Source organism: Hippichthys cyanospilos, chromosome 18, assembly GCF_059441005.1.
Source record: "Hippichthys cyanospilos isolate Australia breed blue-spotted pipefish chromosome 18, RoL_Hcya_1.0, whole genome shotgun sequence".
Classification (NCBI taxonomy): Eukaryota; Metazoa; Chordata; class Actinopteri; order Syngnathiformes; family Syngnathidae; genus Hippichthys; species Hippichthys cyanospilos.
Genome location: NC_142386.1, coordinates 15,302,775 through 15,325,019, shown reverse-complemented (window position 1 = coordinate 15,325,019; position 22,245 = coordinate 15,302,775). Strand labels below are relative to the sequence as shown.

Genomic DNA, 22,245 nt, shown 5'->3' with positions numbered 1-22,245 from the left:
CTAAAAACGCCTGAAGAGGGAGGCAAAACAACATAAGCACAGCCAACCCACAGTTAATGACAGTTATTGATGCCAAAAAGTGGGAAAAATGCCGTAAAGAGGGGACGACAAAAACTTAGTATTCCATTTTGTAACGTGAAAAAAACCATAAGCCAGGGACGCCGTAATCGGGGTCCACTGTATAATGTACTAATGCATTGAATGGATTCATCAAATCAATTTTTTTCCAATGTTAGGTATAGAAATTCCCAGTTCACACTATCAAATGCTTTTTCAGCATCTAAGCTGATCAAAGCTTTTGGAATTTTGTCTAAGTATTTTATACTCTATGTATTGTTCTTCTAATACTATTGTGCGTTTGTTTACTTCTTACGAACCCATACTGGTCTTCATCTATCAATTCTGGTATAAATGTCTGGAGTTTATTTGATAAAATTTAGATTCACATTTTATAGTCTACATTCAGTACTGATATAGGTCTGTAATTCGGGCAATATTCCTTGTTTTTCAGTGGTTCAAATCCAGTTAAAGGTGGTACAAAGTAGAGGTGTCAATTCTTCAGTAATAGTCTTATACTACTGTATGTTGGAAATTCATCACTTCCCGGTGCTCTGTTAGGTTTAAGTTTTCCAATGACCTTCCCGAATTTCCTTTTTTGCTGTTTTATTCTCATTTTGTGTTGTGCCTACAGTAGGTAAATCCAGCGGCTCGAGAAAAGCCTTCATCAGTTTGGTCTGAGGGAGATGTCTGGGAATAGAGATCCCATATAGAGGTCTCTGAAAATATCTTCAGTTTCTTTTGATTCATATTTAAGTTTATTTGTTTTTAGATCACCTGTCTTATTGATAGTATTTTCATTTTTCCTTTCGTCCGCATCTTGCCAATAATTTCATTGCGTTAGGGTCCGATTCGTAATAAGTTTGTTTCAAATATTTTGCTTTAGGTTCTATTTTGTTTTGAAGCAGATCATTAATGTCCTTTTTAATTTCAAATACCCGTTGTTTGACTAAGGGTCTCCTTTATGTCCGCTTGTGTTTCTGTTCTAAGCATTGCAGTTATGCAAAATGATTTTTGTATTGCTTTACTTTCTGTTTTTAAGATTACTCGTGATTGCCATTAATTTTCCCCTTAAAACTGCTTTTAAAAGCCTCCCACAATATGGCTGAGTCTGTATCCCCATGGTTATTTTTTTCTCAGTACCGGTATGTCCTTATGGCCATTTTAATTTGTTCAGTGACTACTTTATTGCTTAATATCCTACATTCAACCTTTATGCTGTATGTCTTTTTTTTACATTTCAAGCATATCTCAAGGTAGAGTGCACTAGGATCAGACACATCTTCCATCTCAATCTTTTGAATAAAAAAAAAAAAACAATTTTTGAATAAGTGGTATCTTTTGCTGAATATGATTAAAATCTATTTGCAATGGATTCAGATCTCTCCACACATCACAAAGCCCATATTTTGTACCATGTATTCTTCATAAGTTTTGTGATAGACTTCTTATTTCTCTTAAAGGGACAATCTGTAAGATTTAGACCGTCTTTCATTAAAAAGGAATAAAGTCAATGATAAGAAATGTCAAAAACTTGCAAATAAATGTGTTCTTAACGACCAACAGTATGTTTTAAATATAAAAGTAGTTTTTAAATTAGGTATTAAATTATATTACATGGGGAGTGGCACTCCCCTTGAGACTGCCATGTCTGCTATAGCTACGGACAATGGAAAACGCAGCATCTTGTGTTGTCTGTGATGAAAAACGGTCTACATCTTACACATTGTCCCTTTAAAACTAGTGATATCCAAGTTATAATCCATGACAACGTTGAGATCACCTCCACATATGCATATCCCTTCTTTTTCGAGTGCCATGATATCCAACAATGACTTGAAAAAAACAGTATTACTCTCTGGAGGTACATATATATTTATTAGAGTTATTATTTGGTCAATCTTCCCTTTCACAATAATGTCTTTAATTTCCTGATGGAAGTCAAATTTGACCATATTAGATATCAATATCGCTATTCTGCTTTTGCAAGGATTATTGTGTGAACTATAATATGTGTTTTGAAATCCAAACTGTTTAGTTTCTGCTTTTGATAAATGGGTTTTCTGTGTAAAGTTTATGTGTGTCTTTTTTTTTTCTTGAGGTGGGTTTCCCAAGCCATTGACATTCACCGAATGTATTTTAACTTTTTTGGTAACCATAAACCTTCGCAATACTGTCCATCATAAATTCCCCAACAGGCTTCTTGGTAATTCAACATAAACGAACTTGTTGGACCAAAAAATAAAATAAAATAAAATTATATATATATATATATATATATATATATATATATATATATATATATATATATATGTTACGGGGGTGCGAGGCTGGGAGGAAGACTGGCGTGGTTGCAGAGGTAGAGGACCCAAAAGCAGGAGGGCGTCGAGACAGGGACTTCATGTAATCCATATTTATTGGAACGGAACGAGAACAAAAGCGAAGAAAACAGGATGGCAAAAACTCTAACTAAGGGCGCAGGCAGGCTGGCAAAACAGAAAACAAACACTACGAGCAGCCTGGCAGGAAAACACGGGGCTAACGGACAACGGGAGAGACACGACTGTACGAAAATGCGACAATGATCCGACACAGCCTGTAACAAAAACCTCCTGCTGTCCGTAGCTATAACAGACATGGCGACCTCCGGAGGAGTGCCACCCCTCATGTAATATAATTTAATAACTAGACCTATGATTATATTTAAAACATTGTTAGTCGTTAAGAACACATTTATTTTGAAGTCTGTGAAATTTATATTAATTTAATTTATTCATTTTTAATGAAAAACGGTCTAAATATTACACAGTGTCACTTTGAAAGTAACCTAGTACTTAGGACTTGAGAACGAGAGGGACCGTTTCCCATTAAGAATGACATTGATACAATTCCATTTGACAACGAATGGGACTGTTTCCCATTATTATTTAATCATGAAAAAAAATTCTGCAATGTGGAATGTTGGGAGTGATAACACGCTCACAAGGCAGTGAGGCCACCGTGTGATTTGGCTCGTTTCAACGGTTGCGTCGTGTTGACAGACGCACTTCCTCATAAACACAGTTTGGCGCGTTCTTGCTGTGTTGACACAGTTCATGACACGGGCACGTGGTTGTCCCAACACTACCCAAGAGTGCCTGCAATTTTAGAGGAAGCACAGCACAGGTACGCAGGTCCCCGGGAACGACACACAAATGGAACTGGACGTTTGGCGTTTGATTATACCTATTATAATCTGGAACAAATTGCAGCGACATTCGGAGTCTCTAACAGGACAGCGAGCAGACTCATGACGCAAGCCGGTTTGAGGTAAATGTACTACATTCATGAGTTGTCATCTTATTCAGTGATCTCATCCACTTTTAGTGCCACATTTATTCTTTATTGGTAATGTATTTTGTGAAGAAAGATCTGTATTCAACGATGAGCAACTGGACTGCATTGTAAGTGAAGTCCACAGAAGCCATCCGAACTCCGGCTACAAGTTAATATGTGGCCATCTGGATACGAGAGGTGTGCGTGTTCCAAGTGAGTAAAACAAGATGAGCAATATCTCAATTGGTTTGAAGAAAAAACACATTTGGTTGTATATTTTTGCTAAACCATGAATATTTTACTCCTCAGCACCAACAGGCACACTTTAGGAACACAATAAAATAATAAAAATATTTTCTTTATCATGACGAAATGAGTTGTGTGTAAAGCAGGCACTGAGATTTTTCCCCTCAGCACTATATAATCACAAAATTTATGCAGAATTCTGAACAAGAGCATTTTGGACATTAATGGACCTCTTATATAATATCAAACACAAGTCACAGCCAAATTTTGTCAAAACCATACTAAGTATTGCTTCATTGAAATCAATGAAGATAAGCTGATTTCACGCATCCAGCGTTTTATTTGCAATCTCCCTGAAGTTTAAGTTAGCAACTTCTTTAGTTTTTTTCATGCATTGAATAAACGTTTATTTTGAGGGCTTTGGCTTTGCTGCTCCGAAACTGTTCTACACACTCAACTGTGTATTTGTTATGTATAACAAGAATATTGCTTCAAAAAAACGATACCTTAAAAAAATCCCAGAGAGGTAAATTTGATTTTCCTGCCCTCAGTCTCAAGGCTTCAAGTTTTTACGAGTCAATTCAGAGGAAGTTCATATGAGATATCTCAGGTTGCGTGTCTCAAGATGAGAGTATTCTGTTCCAGGCCCAAATATTTTGTGGCACATAGATGGGAACTATAAACTAATCAGGTCAGTGATAGTATTCGGTAATCGGTAATTCTGTAATCAGGAGGAACTTCCGGCGCCGTCGCGAGTGGTAGCCTTTCCAGCAGCTCCGTGTTATTTTGTGTTACTTTTCGTTCTTTTAGCGATTTACTTTATCTCACTTGGACTACCTTCATTCTATGGATATGGACTTTAACGCACAGAAACGCGTTTACACGAGAAAGCAACTCCTTGCCCTGAAAAAGTCCCGTGCCGGTGAGATCCCACATTTACCTGACGAGGTAAGGAGACCTTATCGTGGCTGCAGAGCTGGAGCCAAGCTAAAGGCTAAGCGGCTAGCGGCGAAGTGGCGATACAAGCCTTCTGTCCCGTCTGTGATCATGGGAAATGTGAACTCACTACCAAACAAGACCGACGAACTGGCTGCGCTGGTGAAAAATATCAGAGCCTACAGGGAGTGCAGTTTGCTGTGCTTTACTGAAACGTGGCTCACGGCTAGCATCCCGGACGCCAACGTGGAGCTAACCGGCTTCAGCACAGTGAGGGCAGACAGAGACACAAAAGCCTGCGGGAAACGGAAAGGAGGCGGACTCGCTATGTACGTGAATACAAGATGGTGTAATCCCGGGCATATAAATACAAAGATTTCCACCTGCTGCAGGGACATCGAACTTTTGGCCGTAAGTTTGCGTCCCTATTACTTGCCTAGAGAGTTCGGAACCGCCATTGTGGTCATTGTTTACATCCCACCGCGCGCCAACGCGGACGTAGCGTGTGACGTCATCCACTCCGCTGTGGCTAAACTACAAACACAGCACCCCGAGGCCATTCTGTTAATCACTGGGGACTTCAATCATGTGACTCTGGACAAAACATTACCTGCCTTCTTCCAGTATGTGGACTGTAACACCAGGGGAAATAGGACCATTGACCTGCTGTATGCAAACATTAAGGATGCATACAGTGCTACTCCACTGCCTGCACTGGGGAAAGCAGACCATAACCTCATTCTGCTTCAGCCCCACTACAAACCAAAAGTGAGGAGGCTACCAGCAACCACACGTTCATTCAGGAAGTGGTCTACTGAGGCAGAGCAGGCTCTGAGAGACTGCTTTGAATCTACAGACTGGGATGTACTGCAGGGGTCACATGGGGGAGACATTGAGGAGGTGGCAAACTGCACTACAGACTACATCAACTTCTGCATGGACACTGTTGTTCCTGTAAGAACTGTTCGCGGTTATGCTAACAATAAGCCCTGGATCACTAGCGACATCAAAGGCCTTCTGAACCAGAAGAAGAGGGCCTTTAAAGACGGTGATCAGCAGGAGCTAAAGCGGGTGCAGAGGGAGCTCAGAGTCCAGCTCCGGGAGGCGAAGGAGCAGTACAGGAGGAAATTGGAGCGGAAGCTGCAGAACAACAGCATAAAGGAGGTGTGGGATGGAATGAAGACTATCACCGGCTGCAGCACAAAGCGGGGTGCTGCCATGGAAGGAGATAGGGGGAGAGTCAACCAGCTGAATAACTTTTTCAACAGGTTTGACCACCCCCACTCGTTCCCACCCCGGAGTACTGCAGCTTCCCTCCTAGCTCACCCTCCCCCCCTAGACACCAGCACAGAGGAGGACATCTCCCCCCCACCCAAGATCACTGCAGCCCAGGTGTGTGGAGAGCTGAGGAGGCTGCGACCCAACAAGGCAGCAGGTCCAGATGGAGTATCCCCGCGACTGCTGAAGGCTTGTGCGTTGGAGCTGGGAGACCCTCTACAGCGCATCTTCAACCTGAGCCTGCAACGGGGGAGGGTCCCCCAGCTGTGGAAGACATCCTGCATTATCCCAGTCCCAAAGAAACCACGACCGGAGGAGCTCAACGACTTCAGGCCGGTCGCCCTGACATCACACGTGATGAAGACCATGGAGCGGTTGCTGCTACACCACCTGAGGCCACAGGTCCGCCATGCCACTGACCCCCTGCAGTTTGCCTACCAGGAGAAGGTAGGAGTGGAGGACGCTATAATCTATATGCTACACCGATCCCTCTCTCACCTGGACAGTGGCAGTGGTGCAGTGAGGATTACTTTTTTGGACTTCTCCAGCGCCTTCAACACCATACAGCCTCTGCTGCTCAGTGGTAAACTGACAGAGATGGGAGTAGGCTCACACCTTGTGGCATGGATTACGGACTACCTGACAGGCAGACCCCAGTACGTGAGACTGGGGGGCTGTACGTCCGACACTGTTGTCAGCAGCACAGGAGCGCCACAGGGGACCGTGCTGTCTCCTGTCCTGTTCACCCTGTATACGTCAGACTTCCAGTACAACTCTGAGTCCTGCCACGTGCAGAAGTTTGCAGATGACACTGCTATCGTGGGATGTATCAGGAGTGGGCAGGAGGGGGAGTACAGGAAACTGATCCAGGACTTTGTCTCATGGAGCGACGCTAACCATCTGCACCTGAACACCACCAAGACCAGGGAGATGGTGGTGGACTTCAGGAGGCCTAAACCCCATCCGGAACCAGTAACCATCAAAGGAGAATGTGTAGAGTTTGTCCAGACCTACAAATACCTGGGTGTGCAGCTGGACAATAAACTGGATTGGACTACCAACACAGAAGCTCTGTGCAGGAAAGGACAGAGCCGACTGTACTTCCTCAGAAGGCTGGCGTCCTTCAACATCTGCAAAAAGCTCCTGCAGATGTTCTACCAGACTGTTGTGGCGAGCGCCCTCCTCTACGCAGTAGTGTGCTGGGGGAGGCAGCACTAAGAAGAAGGACGCCTCGCGTCTGGATAAACTGGTGAGGAAGGCGGGCTCGGTTGTGGGCACAGAGCTGGACAGTCTGACAACTGTGGCTGAGCGACGAGCACTAAACAAGCTGCTATCAATCATGGACAATCCAACACATCCACTACACAGCATCATCTACAGACAGAGGAGCTGCTTCAGTGACAGATTGCTGTCACTGTCCTGCTCCACGGACAGGCTGAGGAGATCATTCCTCCCCCATGCCATGAGGCTCTTCAACTCCACCCGGGGCAGTAAAAGCTCACATTAAACTCTAAACCTCATACTCTGCACTGCACTATTCACTTTATACAAGCACCTTAATTATACTTGCACTAGACTCCAACGATTCACACTATTCTGTTTACACTGTTAACAAGCACCTTAAGTATACTTCTGTACTGGACTTATGTGTATCTTTGTGTATTTTATTTCTCATATTTTATATCTCGACTTGAGGATACTGCTGGAAATGTGAATTTCCCTACGGGGATGAATAAAGTATCTATCTATCTATCTATCTATTTATCTATCTGCACACAGTCTACTCGACTGTGGTTGGTAGTAAGAGCTTGTACAGTCTTAAAAAGTTTAATCGCTGCTATTAATCAGTAACGGCTACCTTCAAGAGTCCAATCTGATAAAGGTGGAGAGAATGCAGATGTGGCAGAGTTCATGATCAGGAGCAGAAGGTATTGCAAGGAAGGCAGAAGTCCATAACCAGCGGTAAATACTAGGGGTGTAAATCTTTTATCACGAAAACGATCCGATTCAAATCTCGATTCACAGGCTACGATCCAATTCAGGGACGATTCATTAAGACAAGTAAACGATTCGGTACGATTCGATTCAATACAAATTAACGACATTGTCAATGGGACTCATACACATGTAATTTCACTTTTTGTTTATTTAGTGTCCAAGAAATAATACACCAGGCCTACTCAACATGAATGTAACCCTTATAATGTACTGAAATGCAAAACTGGCAGGTTTGCAAAACTTTCTGCTAATACACTGAGCTGAGGTTAGATATAAAAAAATTAATTTGTTATTTGACAAAACAGTTGCCAATTAAAGGCAAAAAAATAACTTCAAACTTCAGGTGTGACTGTCATTGAAGATTCTGGTTTGTAAGACGTGATTCCTCATTTCCCAGGCTGGGGAAATATGGTGAGCCGTAATCGTCACATAGGCCCTACGAGTTGGTTGCACACGAAGTCCACGCATCCGTGGTGATTGCTACCTTCTCTGCTTGGGAAAGTTCTTGTTTAACTTCATCCTTTAACTTCTTGTACATTTCAGGGACACACTTCTCAGAAAAATGCTGTCGGGATGGTATCTTGTACCGTGGCTTGAGTGTTTTCATCATCTCTCGAAAGCCGTTACTTTCAACGAAACTATACAGCCGTAAATCTTTGCCAATGAATCGAGTGATAGTTGCCTTGGATCTTGTTGAGTTGTGACATAATTGAGGCTGGAAAAACTCTTGGATTTTTTTTTTTGTTTGTTTGTCTGGTGCGCTGTTTCTGTGCTCTTTGGGTTCGCTGTGCTAGCCGCACTAGCATCCTGCTCACCAGCATCTGACTATCCGTGTTATCTCACCAGGTGGGTGCTCAGATTTGTTGTGCTCCCTGTGTATTTGATGGTGGCTCTGCAGAGTTTGCAAATTGCTTGGCTTTTGTCGAGCTTTCCATTTTCCTTTAAAAATCCAAACGATATCCATTCTTTGGATTTCAGATGAGGAGCGCTGTATATTTGGTCCGCATCATTCGTCATATTACTGCACACTCTACGCAGCCGACGTCACGGGTTAAACGTCAACACTGAAATCTCGTAAGAGTTTATACTATGCTTAGCCAAAGAGCAGAGCATAACAACGGCAGTCAGGAAACCGTTTTGCGGCCATAAATCCAGGCCATCGGATCGCTCTTAGTGTATTTTAACCGATTCACTCGGATCTCATACGTTATAGATCAATAACCGATTCGAATCGGTTTATCTTTACACCACTAGTAAATACATATTTGGATCACAAGATCACCAGGTGAGTGTATTTCTTTAAAATGTCACACAAATTGACACACTGCCAATTTTATTCTAAGCTCAGAATTGAAAGGATGTGGAGAGATGTTTATGAACATTTCCTGGACCTCTTCTATCAGATTTTCACTTCACTTGAAGCTCAGGGAACACAATCCAGACAACGAAGTTCATCTTTTTGCACTGCACCAGATCTTCCGTTCACAAATTCAACCTGAACTCTTTCCAATATTATTGGAACTGTCTTGGCCTTAGAACCGAAAGTAACCAATCACCACAGCAACTCCGGAGACGATTCAAAGGGCAAGGCTCATTGGCGAATCCTTTTGAGGTTAAAGAAAGACACGTACCTTTTTGATTCGAAATTATGAGAGGGGAATAAATCTGAGAGTGGTGACAGAGGTTGATACTTTCACCTATCACACACAGGAAGCAGCACCTCAGTGAAGCTGTTAGGTTATGTCATTTTAAGAGGTCTAAATGGCACTGTTAGTATAAAGAAAGGGGTTTAAAAATGTAAAGTCAGCATGATGTACCTAGTGGAAGTAAAACACAACAACTAGTTCAAGGACCAAAGTTCAAGCTTCCATTGTCAAAATAAGTTTCAAGCCTATATTGAACGAGTTTTGCTGCTGTCGCTGTTTTAGCCTTAGCTGGAGAGACGAACGATATTTTTCTTTTTCTATTTTTCTATTTTTACCACCACCCGTCGGACCTTTGTTCGTTGTTGTTTTTTCTTCTTTTTCCTTCATTTTTGAGGACTGCTTCCATTCTTCGATAGCTAGTGATTCGCCGTTTCTCTGAACAGCCCCTAGCTTCGTTCGTCCTCGTGCAGCTCTGCTAGCGTAAGTATGTCGTTAGGCTGTACTAAGGTAAGCATCGCTCCGTGCACCTCCACCTCATCTGTCACTTGCGACACCTGCGTTATTCTTTTGGAGAGGCTTTCTCTCCTAGAGGGCCGTGTCCGTCAGCTAGAGCAGAGTAGTCTGATAATCGTAGATCAAACGGACACATCTGATAATGACAATGCGGGCCGTAGCCCTCCCGCAATGCCGCTAGCGTCGGCTAGTGCGGGACGTAGCCTACCCGCTAGTCCGGCTAGCATTAGCCCTAAGAAGCCTGCTAGCCGCGGTGAGCCTGTTCGGACGCATAATCGTTTTAGCCCCCTCGCTAGGCAAACTCCTCCTCAGTCTACTGGCTCCCGCACTTTAGTTATAAGGGACTCCATCACCCGTAACATCATGCTTAAAAAGCCAGCCACCGTAATGTGTATCCCTGGGGCCAGAGCACCCGACATTGAAGCTAACCTTAGGGAGCTGACACGCAAGAGGGCTAGACACCAGTCTAGTGCAAACAACACTAGCTACTCGGACATAGTGATACACGTCGGCTCCAACGATACTAGGATGAGGCAGTCTGAGATTACAAAGAAGAACATAGCTAGGACTTGTAATCTCGCTAGAAAGATGAGTCTGCATCGAGTTATTGTCTCTGGCCCTCTGCCTGCGAGAGGCAATGATGAGAGGTTTAGCAGATTATTCTCGCTTAAGCGGTGGATGGCTAGTTTCTGTAGAGAGCAGGGTTTCCAGTTTGTAGATAATTGGCCCTCTTTCTGGGGCCGGCCCGACCTGCTGAGGATGGATGGCCTTCACCCTAACTGGGAAGGCGCCATCACTCTTTCTAGAAACATAGATTACTGTTTGAGCCTTCCGTGACTTCCCACATTAGAGCATGTCGGGTCGCAGGCGAGTAGCGAGCCTGCTAGAACGGGTGTGGAGTCGTTAAGGCTAGAGTTAACCGGCGCTAGGCTGGACTGTTACAACACACATAGCATATTTAGTCTAGGTCACTGCAATCCACACACTGTTTCAATACCTAATGCTGAATGCCGTAATGATAAGATTTCTGCTGAGGTGGTGTTGATTAAGGAAAATAGCCCTGCCTCTTTAATCAGTAAGACTAGTGACAAAGTGCCTAGGCGGAATATTAATATCAATATGCGCGCTGTAGTCGTCAACAATCGAATTCCTACTTTACTAACATTGCGACGAGGTTTTAATTACTCAAAATACAGAGCAAGCCCCAGCCATAAAAATCTTGTTGGTATTAGTACTACCAACACGACTCAGAATAGTCCAGGAAAAATTTCCCAGTTTAAATTCGGCTTCATAAATATTAGGTCACTCCCTTCAAAAGCCCTTCTTGTAGATGATCTTATTACAGATCAAAATCTTAATGTGCTTGGTCTCTGTGAAACCTGGCTAAAACCAAATGAATTCTTACCATTAAATGAGGCCTCACCCGTAAATTTTGTGGGCTCACATGTTGCCCGTCCTTGTAAAAAAAAAAGGGGGGGGGGGTGTCGCCCTAATTTCTGAATCTGATTTTAGGCTTAGCATGAGCACGAGTCACACTTTCAAGACATTTGAGGCTCTCGTTATGCGATCGAGCTCCTCACCACCATTCTATGTGGTAGTTATTTACCGTCCTCCCGGTCCATACTCTGGATTCTTGGATGAATTCCCTGAACTTATGGCTGACTTAATAACTCACACAGATAATATATTAATTATGGGTGACTTCAATATTCATATGAACTCCCCATTGGAGCCACTTACTGTAGCTTTTCAAGCAATAATCGATGCATTTGGTTTTACACAAATAATAGAAGCAGCAACACACCGGAATGGTAATATCTTAGACTTAGTGCTAACCCATGGCCTAACTGCCTCAAACGTCACAATTCTGCCGCATACTAACGTTATGTCTGATCATTATCTTATAACATTTGAAGTCCTAGCTCAGTGTGGTCTTGTTGTCCACAACCAAGGCTTTAAGAGCCGTGATATTAATTCTTCAACCACTGCTGCACTTTCTGAATTACTGCCCCCCGCAACAGCTGCCTTTCCGTCTTTCACTGGTTCAGTCGATAAGCTCGCGAATGATTTTAATTCGGTTCTTTTAAATTCCCTAAACTCTATTGCGCCGCTGAAACTTAAAACTCGTTCGAAGCGGCACACTCCGTGGTTTACGGAGGAAACGCGTACGTGTAAATTGTTAAGTAGACAACTTGAGCATAAATGGCGAACAACTAAACTCAAGGTTTTCCGTCAGGCCTGGTGCGATAGCTTGCTGAAATATAAAGAGGCTCTTAGGTTAGCAAAAACAAATTACTTTTCCAAAATGATTAGTCTTAATAAAAACAACCCCAAATATTTATTTGAGACGGTAGCGCAGCTAACACAGCAGCAGCAGGTTAATCATAGTTCCCTCCATTCAGCACACGATTTCATGCAATTCTTTACTCAGCGGATTCAGCTAACAAGGGGAGAAATAAAAAAGGCAGCGCCGCTTACCCCCTCGACTGTGATTGTTGATGCTAGTTCGGACAATGAGGTTCATGAAAGTCTGGTTACCCTGTCCCAGTTTGATTTAGTATCCCTGGAGTGTCTTACACAACTGGTTAATGCAGCAAAGCCGACGTCCTGCATGCTCGACCCGCTTCCAGGCAAACTCGTTAAAGATTTATTCCCGGTCTTAGGGTCATCTGTCTTGAATATTATCAACCTGTCACTCTCCTCTGGCATTGTACCTGAAGCTTTTAAGACGGCCGTCATTAAACCATTACTTAAGAAACCTCACCTAGATCCTGAAGATCTCTCTAACTATAGGCCAGTGTCACACCTTCCCTTTATCGCCAAAATTCTTGAGAAAGTTGTAACACAACAGCTTAGCGATTTTATGATAGACAACAATAGATTTGAACTCCTTCAGTCAGGTTTTAGGGCCAACCACTCAACTGAGACAGCCCTAGTAAAAGTGACGAATGATGTTCTCTTAGCCTTGGATTCCAACATCATCAACTCATCAATATTATTACTGCTTTATCTTAGTGCCCCATTTGACACTATTGATCATCATATTCTTATAGAACGTCTTAGATCATGTGTTGGTATCTCGGGATCAGCACTTTCTTGGTTCAGATCTTACATCCTGGGAAGGACGCATAGTGTCTCTTATGGCGATGCGATCTCTGAATCTTTCTCCGTCTCATGTGGTGTCCCGCAGGGGTCAGTACTTGGTCCCTTACTGTTCAAGATCTACATGATTCCTCTCGGCGATATTATACGTAAACATGCTATTAGTTTTCATTGCTATGCTGATGATACCCCACTTTATATGCCCTTAGAAATAACGGATCCGTGCAAGTGCAGTACACTGGAGGCTTGCCTTGCCGAGATTAAACAATGGATGTCTTCCAATTTTCTGCTTCTCAACCCTAATAAAACTGAGATGTTATTTATTGGCCCTGCTCCTCATCAGCACTTGCTTAAGAATACCACGCTGAACCTAGAAAACTGTATTATTTCCCAAAGTAGTTCTGCAAAAAATCTCAGCGTGATATTTGACTCAACTCTCTCCTTTCGAACACATATTAATAACATGACAAGAACGGCGTTTTTTCACCTCCGCAATATAGCTAAAATTCGCCCTATTCTTTCTCTTAGCGATGCAGAAACATTAATTCATGCATTTGTTACGTCGCGCCTAGACTATTGCAACATTTTGTTTTCTGGACTTCCCATGTCCTACATTAAAAGCCTGCAGTGTGTACAGAATGCAGCAGCGAGACTATTGACAAGGACGAGAAAGTTTGATCATATTACTCATATTACTTTGATCATATTCTAGCTGACCTGCATTGGCTTCCAATACACGTGAGATGTGATTTTAAGGTGCTTTTAATTACTTATAAAATTTTACACGGTTTAGCTCCTTCCTATCTCGTCGACGTAGTATCACCATATGTTCCGTCCGGACAACTTCGATCACAAAATGCCGGTTTGCTATCGACCCCACGGGCTAAAGAGAAGTCTGCGGGATCAAGGGCATTTTCCATTTGCGCGCCAGTACTATGGAATGCCCTACCTATGGAGGTTCGCGCAGCCACCTCAGTAGAAATCTTTAAATCCCGACTAAAAACACATTTATATTCAAAAGCATTTAGTTAATTGAGCCTGTCTGCAGCTTTCTTCATTTTTCTTTTTTCCTGCCCCCCTCTTCCGGCTGGGAGAGGGGGCTAGCTAGATGGTGAGGGTTGACTTGACCGCCTCCATTGGGTCCTGCGCTGGTCGACCATCACGGGTTAGGAGTTTGGCCGTCTGCGGTCCACCTGGCTGGAATGTGGGATGGTTCCTGCCCAATGGCTTTGCCTGCTGTCAAGACATCACTGCACTATATAGCACAATATGTTTTCTGTAATTAGGGCCCGAGCAGCTACCGCTGCGAGAGCCCTCTTGTTTTTCTCCGGATTATTAGGGCCCGAGCAGCTACCGCTGCGAGAGCCCTCTTGTTTTTCACCGGATTATTATTATTATTAGGGCCCGAGCAGCTACCGCTGCGAGAGCCCTCTTGTTTTTCTCCGGATTATTATTATTAGGGCCCGAGCAGCTACCGCTGCGAGAGCCCTCTTGTTTTTCTCCGGATTATTAGGGCCCGAGCAGCTACCGCTGCGAGAGCCCTCTTGTTTTTCTCCAGATTATTATTATTATTATATATTATTAGGGCCCGAGCAGCTACCGCTGCGAGAGCCCTCTTGTTTTTCTCCGGATTATTATTATTATTAGGGCCCGAGCAGCTACCGCTGCGAGAGCCCTCTTGTTTTTCACCGGATTATTATTATTATTAGGGCCCGAGCAGCTACCGCTGCGAGAGCCCTCTTGTTTTTCTCCGGATTATTATTATTAGGGCCCGAGCAGCTACCGCTGCGAGAGCCCTCTTGTTTTTCTCCGGATTATTATTATTATTATTATTATTATTATTATTATTATTTACTGTGCAGCGCTTTTCCATTTTTGAGGGCCTAAACATGCACGAGAAGTCACCAAAATTTTCACATTTGTCCGGCCCGGTGAAAAATTGGATATTTTTTTGTTTCCAAAAAAAATGCAAAAAAAATGGCTCTGCAGCGCCACCTAAGGTCGAAAAAGTGCACCTGGTCCCGGCCCGTTTGACCTAGAGCTACGAAAATTTTTAGGCATATGTAGGACCTAGAGAGCTACAAAAAAGTCAGCGTGAGCCATGTGCTCAGATGTACAGAAAAAGAGTTATGAATTTTTGAATGTGCATTTTTGGCCCATTTTTGCACGTTTACAGGTCCCAAACTGCTCCTTGTTTCTCCTAAATGCTTTACTCAATCGCCTTCAAATTTGCTGTGGTCCATATTCACACATAGGGGCACAAGTGGGCAAAATTTGGTGCAGATCCGCTGACATATATGATAGGGGCGTGGCTTCAAATTATGTGTTCAATTTTTCCTTCGCCAAGAGGGACAAAAACCTTAATAACTTTGATGTACTAGCTTAAAAAATTCTAAAACTTCATAGACACATGGAAACTTATGTCTTTAACAACTTTAAAAAAGTTTTTTTAAATACCTACTAGCGCCGCCTAGTGGTTGATTAAAATATGAGTGGAAAATAGCCTCTCACTCCCGGCCCGTTTGACCTAGAGCTCCAAAAATTTGTAGCCTTATGTAGGACCTCGAGCCCTACAAAAAAGTCAGCGCGAGCCATATGCTCAGATGTACAGAAAGAGAGTTATGAATTTTTGAATGTGCACTTTTGGCCCATTTTTGCTCATTTGCAGGTCCCGAACTGCTCCTTTTTTCTCCCAAACGCTTGACCCGATCGACTTCAAATTTGCTGTGATGTTTTATCTGACTGTGAGGCACAATTGTTCAATTTTTTGTGATGATCCGCCATCAAATATGTTGGGGGCGGGGCTTTATATTATGCCTTTGATGATTACTTTGCCACATGTGAAACAAACCTTTATAACTCAGCTTTACAAGCTTAGAAAAATCTGAAACTTCACAGACACATGGAGACTCAAGCCCTTAACACAAGTGTTTAAAAAAATCTTCAATTGCTTATAAGGCCATCTAGTGGCAAACAAAAATGTCAGTCTGATGTCTCGCCAAAACGAACAAAGTTGCTGTGTTTGGTCCCAGATGGTCTTATCTTTTCTAAACTTCATATATTTGATGGGTTTCCAATGCAAATTACACCTATCAACGTATTTTTTGTTATAGTGCGAGCGCCACCTAGTGGCAGCCAAAAATATAGCATTTTTTAAACGTTTTTATGTGTTTAGCTGAGCCCTTTGAAGTAATATCGCTGAAATTAAGTCTGAAAAGCCTCTAGACAGCCTTGCTGACCACCAATTTTTACGAAGTTTCGATAATGGGCGTGGCCTCTATGACCATTTGCATTCCGAAACTTTGTCTGTCCAGTAAAAGTTTCTGTAATTTGACCCAGATGATCTGATCTTCTCACAATTTCTCACATTGGATGAAAATATTCTCCTGAACATATCGACAAAAATATATTCCAGTTCAAAGCTAGCGCCACCTAGTGGCTGCAAAAAATGTCATTAGTCGAAAGATTACAGTCAATCCTGTTTGGTTTGACCTACAGCTATGAAACTTTGTAGGCAAATGAAGGACTGCAAGACCTCCAAAAAAGTCAATAGAAGTGATGTGCTAGGATGTACAGAAAAATTGTTATGAATTTTTTAATGTGCAGTTTTGTCCCATTCTTAGACATTAGCTGGTCTCAAACTAGTGCCTTTTTCTCTTAAACGATTCACCCCATTACCTTCAACTTTGGCATGAATCATTATACAACTGAGGGGCACACATAGGCCAAACATCGTGAAGATCTCTTGACATAAAAGATGGGGGCGGAGCTTCAAATTATGTTTAATACTTCCTTCGCCAAGAGTGACAAAAATCTTAATAACTCAGCTATGACAGCTTCAAACCATCTGAAACTTTCCTGGGACTTTAAACGTCATGCAATAATACAGCTATGTGATAAACTTTCAAATCATTTACAGTGCCACCCAGTGGCGGAAAAAAATCTCATTTTTTATACTTTTATGTACTGTGAAATGCCTGTTTGACTAAATTAACTCAAAAATGGTCAGAAAAGCTATGACACATGGAACATTAAGGTTCTCAACTTTTATGACTTTTCAATAAAGGGCGTGGCCTCTATGCCAACTCAAAATCCGATGTCTCGCCAAAACGGTAAAAGTTGCTGTAATTGGACCTAGATGATCTGATATTTTTAAAACTTCGTATATGGGATGGGAGTCCAATGTGAAACACACCTACAAGCCTATTTTTTATCATAGTACGAGCGCCACCTAGTGCCAGCAAAAAATATAGCAAATCCTTAATGTTTTTATGTACTCTGCTGAGCCCCTTGAAGTGATATCCCTTAAATGTTTTCTGAAAAGCCAGTGGCCATGCCTTATGCCCTCCACAAATATGTACAATGTTTCCACAGTGGGTGTGGCCTATATGGCATTGAAAGTCACAAAACTGTAACAATAAAAGCTGCAGTAACTCCACCCACATTGTCCCACCTTGTCTCAATTTTACATATTTTGTAAGAGTCCTGCACTGAAGTCATCTACAACTACTTTTTCATCATTCATAGTCCTTGTTCATACCCCGACCTGTTCATACCCCAACGTACACAGGTCTGCGAGGGCCCTTTATAGCTGCTTGCAGCTCTAGTTTATATTGTTTCTGTGTCTGGTACATGCAGCATCCACTTCAACCTGTGGGCCTGGAAGGGGGCTCCTCCCACCTGTGGTCCCTTTGACAGGGGGATGCTGTTGTGTACCTTATACTGAAAAGATGTCTCTGTACGACCTCTTTTCATCTGTGAAGCCCTTTGAGACTTTGGTGATTTAGGGCTATATAAATAAAATTTGATTGATTGATTGAACAGAGTACCATTAGGAGGAGTAAAAAAACATCAAACAACTGGTTCGAGAAGCATCTTGAAGCTTTCTTTTCACATCACTGCTAAATACCTTAACTGTCACCACTTTTAAGTTCAAAATTGATCATATTCTTCGCCCTTTCAGGTTCATGAAGACTATGGAATTGACTGGAATGGTCCTCCTGCTCTATGTGGAGGGACTGTGTTAGTCCCAGAGATTGACCTGAGCCGTGAGCTCTCCAATGAAGAAGTTGCCAGTTTGCCTGCTCCGGAAACGTGTGTGACTGAGGCCCTCAGATCATATTTAGAGACTGTGCAGGTTTTAACAAGAATCTTAGCTTAATGATGTTCAACCCGTTCTTTTATTTGGCAGTATGGAACGTGTGAATTGAAACTTGGGGGAGAAATGCTTTTCTATCAAGAAAAAAAGTAAGCATTTGAAGCTACCTTTTGACAGCTGCAGTACTGCCAGAAATTGAACTTAAAATACAGTGGTTTATGACCTCCCTGCCTTTTTCACCTTACGGTGTGGACCGCGACATTTTTGTCCCCTCTTTATGCCATTTCTTTCGGCTTTTGACACATCAGGACTCATACGTCTATACAAGTGTCACTGCTTACGTCACTATTAGGGTTGTCCCGATACCGATACTCATATCAGTAGTCGCTCCGATACTTGCTTATTTTATGTACTCGTACTCGCCACCGCACCCGATACTACTACGTCATCAACAGACTGCCGTACTATGTGCGACGCGCATTGGATTCAGAGCGGAAGTTTTGGGGGTGGGCAGCCAAAAAGGTGGGCACGAAGTGTGTGTTTGTCTAATACCGCGTCAGATGGAGCCCGACAACACGCGTCATTTACGCTCAACGCGAGTCGTTTTGTGAGTGCGAGTTTTAAATGCTCGTTAGCTTAGCACAGTAACTATGGTTCAACAGCCCAGCTGTTAAAAAAGGAAGCAAATGCTGCACATATAGCAGTTGTCCCAAGTTCCCCCTTCCGCCATTCATTAAGTCAGGTCAGTGCTCTTGCTTGGCTGTGTTTTTGTATTGAAAGCTCAGCTGGCAGTGTTGGCTAGCTCCGGGTGACCGCAAAGCAGCCGCCATGATTCATTCCTGTCCCGTGTGTCCCGTTGAACGTTCCCGAAGCCAATTGGCTGTCGCTACGCCAAACGCGACAAAAGTATTTTGAGATGTATGTTTATGTTATACAGTTTGTGCACAATGTTTGCCTCAGGGATAGTGGAGTAGAAGTAGAAGTATTGGCATTTGGAAATATGTTGAAGTTGTGAAAGTAAATTGTCGAAGCAGTGCCATGTTTCTTCAGGAAACATTATTTAAAATAAATAAATAAAAATTGTAATTTTAAAGCCGTTGTTATGGTATTATTAAGTACTCGTATCAGTACTCGGTATCGGCAAGTACTTAAATGCCAGTACAGTCGGCCCCCGGTTTACGAACACCCTCATTTACGAACATTTCGACTTACGAGCGTGGTCCGCGGAGTTTTTTGTCCCCCACTTACGCACAGACCATTCGCCTTACGAGCAATCTGACATGCCAGCCATTGTATTTGTTCATATATTTTCGCCTTGCCACGTCATCAAAATCAATAGTTAAATGTTGTCACATCAACGAAGAACGATATTGCTCTTACAATGTCACAGTCACTGTCTCAGTCACGGTGTCAGTCACGGTCTCACTCACGGAGATGCTATTGGCCGGCGTCACGTCAATCACAGAAATGCCGATATGCTATTGGCCGAACGCCTTTATCTAGCTTGATGGCACAGCTGGTCGGGACGGAAGGAAGGAGAGAAAATGAGTGAAAAATGGAAGGAAGGAATGTTGTGAAGACTTTGCAAACTTTATCTGTTAGACATGGCTTCTAAAATTGTAAGTGGCGGTAAAGGAAGAAGTAAGAGGATGATGACAATAGAAACCAAGCAGGAGATAATAAAAGAATACGAAGGAGGCGCGTGCATAGTTAACCTTGCTCGTGAGTATGGACGGAACCGCTCGGCAATCTTCTAAGGGCAAGACTTTCCTTGCCGGGGGACGGACCTCGATCGACAACAAAATTGAGAGGCTTCTTCTATTATGGATTAAAGAGAAGGAAATCGCTGGTGATATGTTCTAGTTTTGAGAAAAGTTCCCGTTTAAGAAAATAAATCAATAAATTCTGCGGGTTGGTCTCTGCTCCCCTCCGCCTCCACCCAGCTCAAGTCACGTCGCCCCAAAGGTAAATGTCATTTTTCCTTTGTATATTTATGTTATTTAATTTAACTGTACAGTAGATTATGTTACTCATTTTTAATATGTGTATAAAGTCGTGATGTTTTTACCTAAGGTTTTTGCACGCGTTGCAAGCATTCACGAATTAACATAGGTTTGGATTGCCCGTCATACGAGCAGTTCGAGTTACGAGCGTAGCCGCTGAACGGATTAAGTTCGTAACACGGGGGCCCACTGTACTTGTACTCGTACTCGGTAGGCAAAAAATTGGTATCGGGACATCCCTAGTCACTATAATTCTGGTCTGCTATTGGTCGGCGTCACGGTCAATATGGCGGCATGCTGAAGACTGGATTTCGTATGCTTAAAATAACAAATGTATTGTGCATTTTACTGCCTAATTCAAACTTGAATGGGTTAGCCATGAAGCCCAAGATTGCTAGTGATGTTAAAGAGAGAAGAAAGAAGATGATTTATCTGGAAACAAAGCTGTAGACAAGAAATACGAAGAAGGCTAAGATAGCCTAGTCTAAGCGAGGCTACCCTCACTAGGGAGTGTGGCCGTAACAAGCTAATGGCAACCCTAACTCAAATGTAAATAAATCCTATAATTTTTTAATGTTGTAATTTAATTGTATACATGTATATTATATAGACGTAGCAGTACTATTTTGATACCAATTTTTAATATGTATATTCAATTTTGATGTTTTTACCTGGGGTTTTACACGCATTAGCTATTTAACATAGGTTTGGATTGCCCGCCATACGGCAAATTTGATCCCAACCACTGAACGTATTAATCTCATAAACTGGGGGCCCAGTGTATCTTTAATCTTAATCTTTAAACATACATAAACTAACACTCAGAGGAGATGATACAAACCTGTTTAAAGATGCACAATAAAACAGATGCCAAAAACTGCATGGTACTGTGTATAGTTTCACAGATACAGAATGTGTGTCACATAAACCTCCTAAAGGGTGCATTCAATATTTGATGGCAATTTTTAAACAAGTCCAAATCCAGTTTGGAAAGTATTAATGGCAGCCAGAAGTGCTTGCTCAAAGTCCATGTGCATGCTGAAATGAGGAGGCAGCTTTAGTGTTTCATAGCATGTAGATGAGGTAGTGAAAGTTTCCTTCAGAAACCTCAACTTTTAAATGAGCAGGAAGCATGTCCCAGCCTACCCAGAATGTCCACAGCTTTGCAAGTGTCTGATAAAGCTATAAGTTAAAATGGATTTTAGTTTACATTTAATTAAACTTCAATAAAACAATACCTATCAATGAGACATAGAATATTTTAATAGAGAAAAAACAAACGTCATAACATTTTCAATGATCAACCTCAGAAAGCCAGTGATACGACAGTCACAGTCTATATCAGAGGTGTCCAAACTTTTTGCAAAGGGGGCCAGATTTGGTGTGTTAAAAATGTAGGGAGGGCGACCTTGGCTGGCGTTCTTTACATATAACAGCAATTAATTTAAATACATTTCAGTGAGCCGTTTTGTGTTTCACATTTGCTTTTTTATTTTAATTTCAGCTATCTTAAGCATGTGTTTTGGTTAATTTGAAACGTGCATATCAAAATTGAATTGACATTAAATATTGAAATTGAATATTCACTTAACTTCACTTTATTTATAACACTTAACTTTTTTGTAACAGTTGAACAGAAGTAATTGTACTCTTGGGTGCAAATTACATTTGAAACCATGGCAGTTTAATATTTATAAAAATTTTAAACACAATAACAGAGAAATGAACAAGTAATCGTCATATCAACAAGTGCAGGGCTCATTTAAAATATGAAATTAGTAACTATAAATGTTGATTGGATTTTTAAATGGTTATTATTCTGGAGTGGAAACTCTAAGGAATAAGAAAAAACGTTTTCAGACTTATCGTAAATGAAAAATGACTTGTCCGCATGAGTGTGATGGGTGAAACTGAGATCTGGAGTGCAGGACAAAGGCCAGGTGTGGCTCTATGGCAGTAGCATGGATGCGCAGGATGTCTTGTGAGAGTCCGATAGCCGTGTCCTCACACGGCTCCTATTTAAGTTCATAACTGAAAATGTCTTCTCACACAT

At 42.2% G+C, this 22,245-nt stretch overlaps 1 protein-coding gene across 4 annotated transcripts in view; it reads left to right on the top strand.

The window, feature by feature from the left end:
• Window positions 1–3,203: 3,203 nt before the first annotated feature.
• The window catches only part of caln2 (calneuron 2), a 64,127-nt gene continuing 45,085 nt past the window's right edge, over window positions 3,204–22,245 (top strand). Inside the window, exons 1-4 of one of the 4 annotated variants that reach the window (XM_088441087.1) lie at window positions 3,204–3,366; window positions 3,463–3,585; window positions 18,055–18,711; window positions 20,133–20,154. The gene's annotated coding sequence lies outside the window, so the exon portion shown is untranslated. Of the gene's footprint in view, window positions 3,367–3,462; window positions 3,586–18,054; window positions 18,712–19,899; window positions 20,155–22,245 lie in introns of those variants that run through there. The other 3 variants (XM_088441088.1, XM_088441090.1, XM_088441089.1) reach the window with 3 other exon arrangements.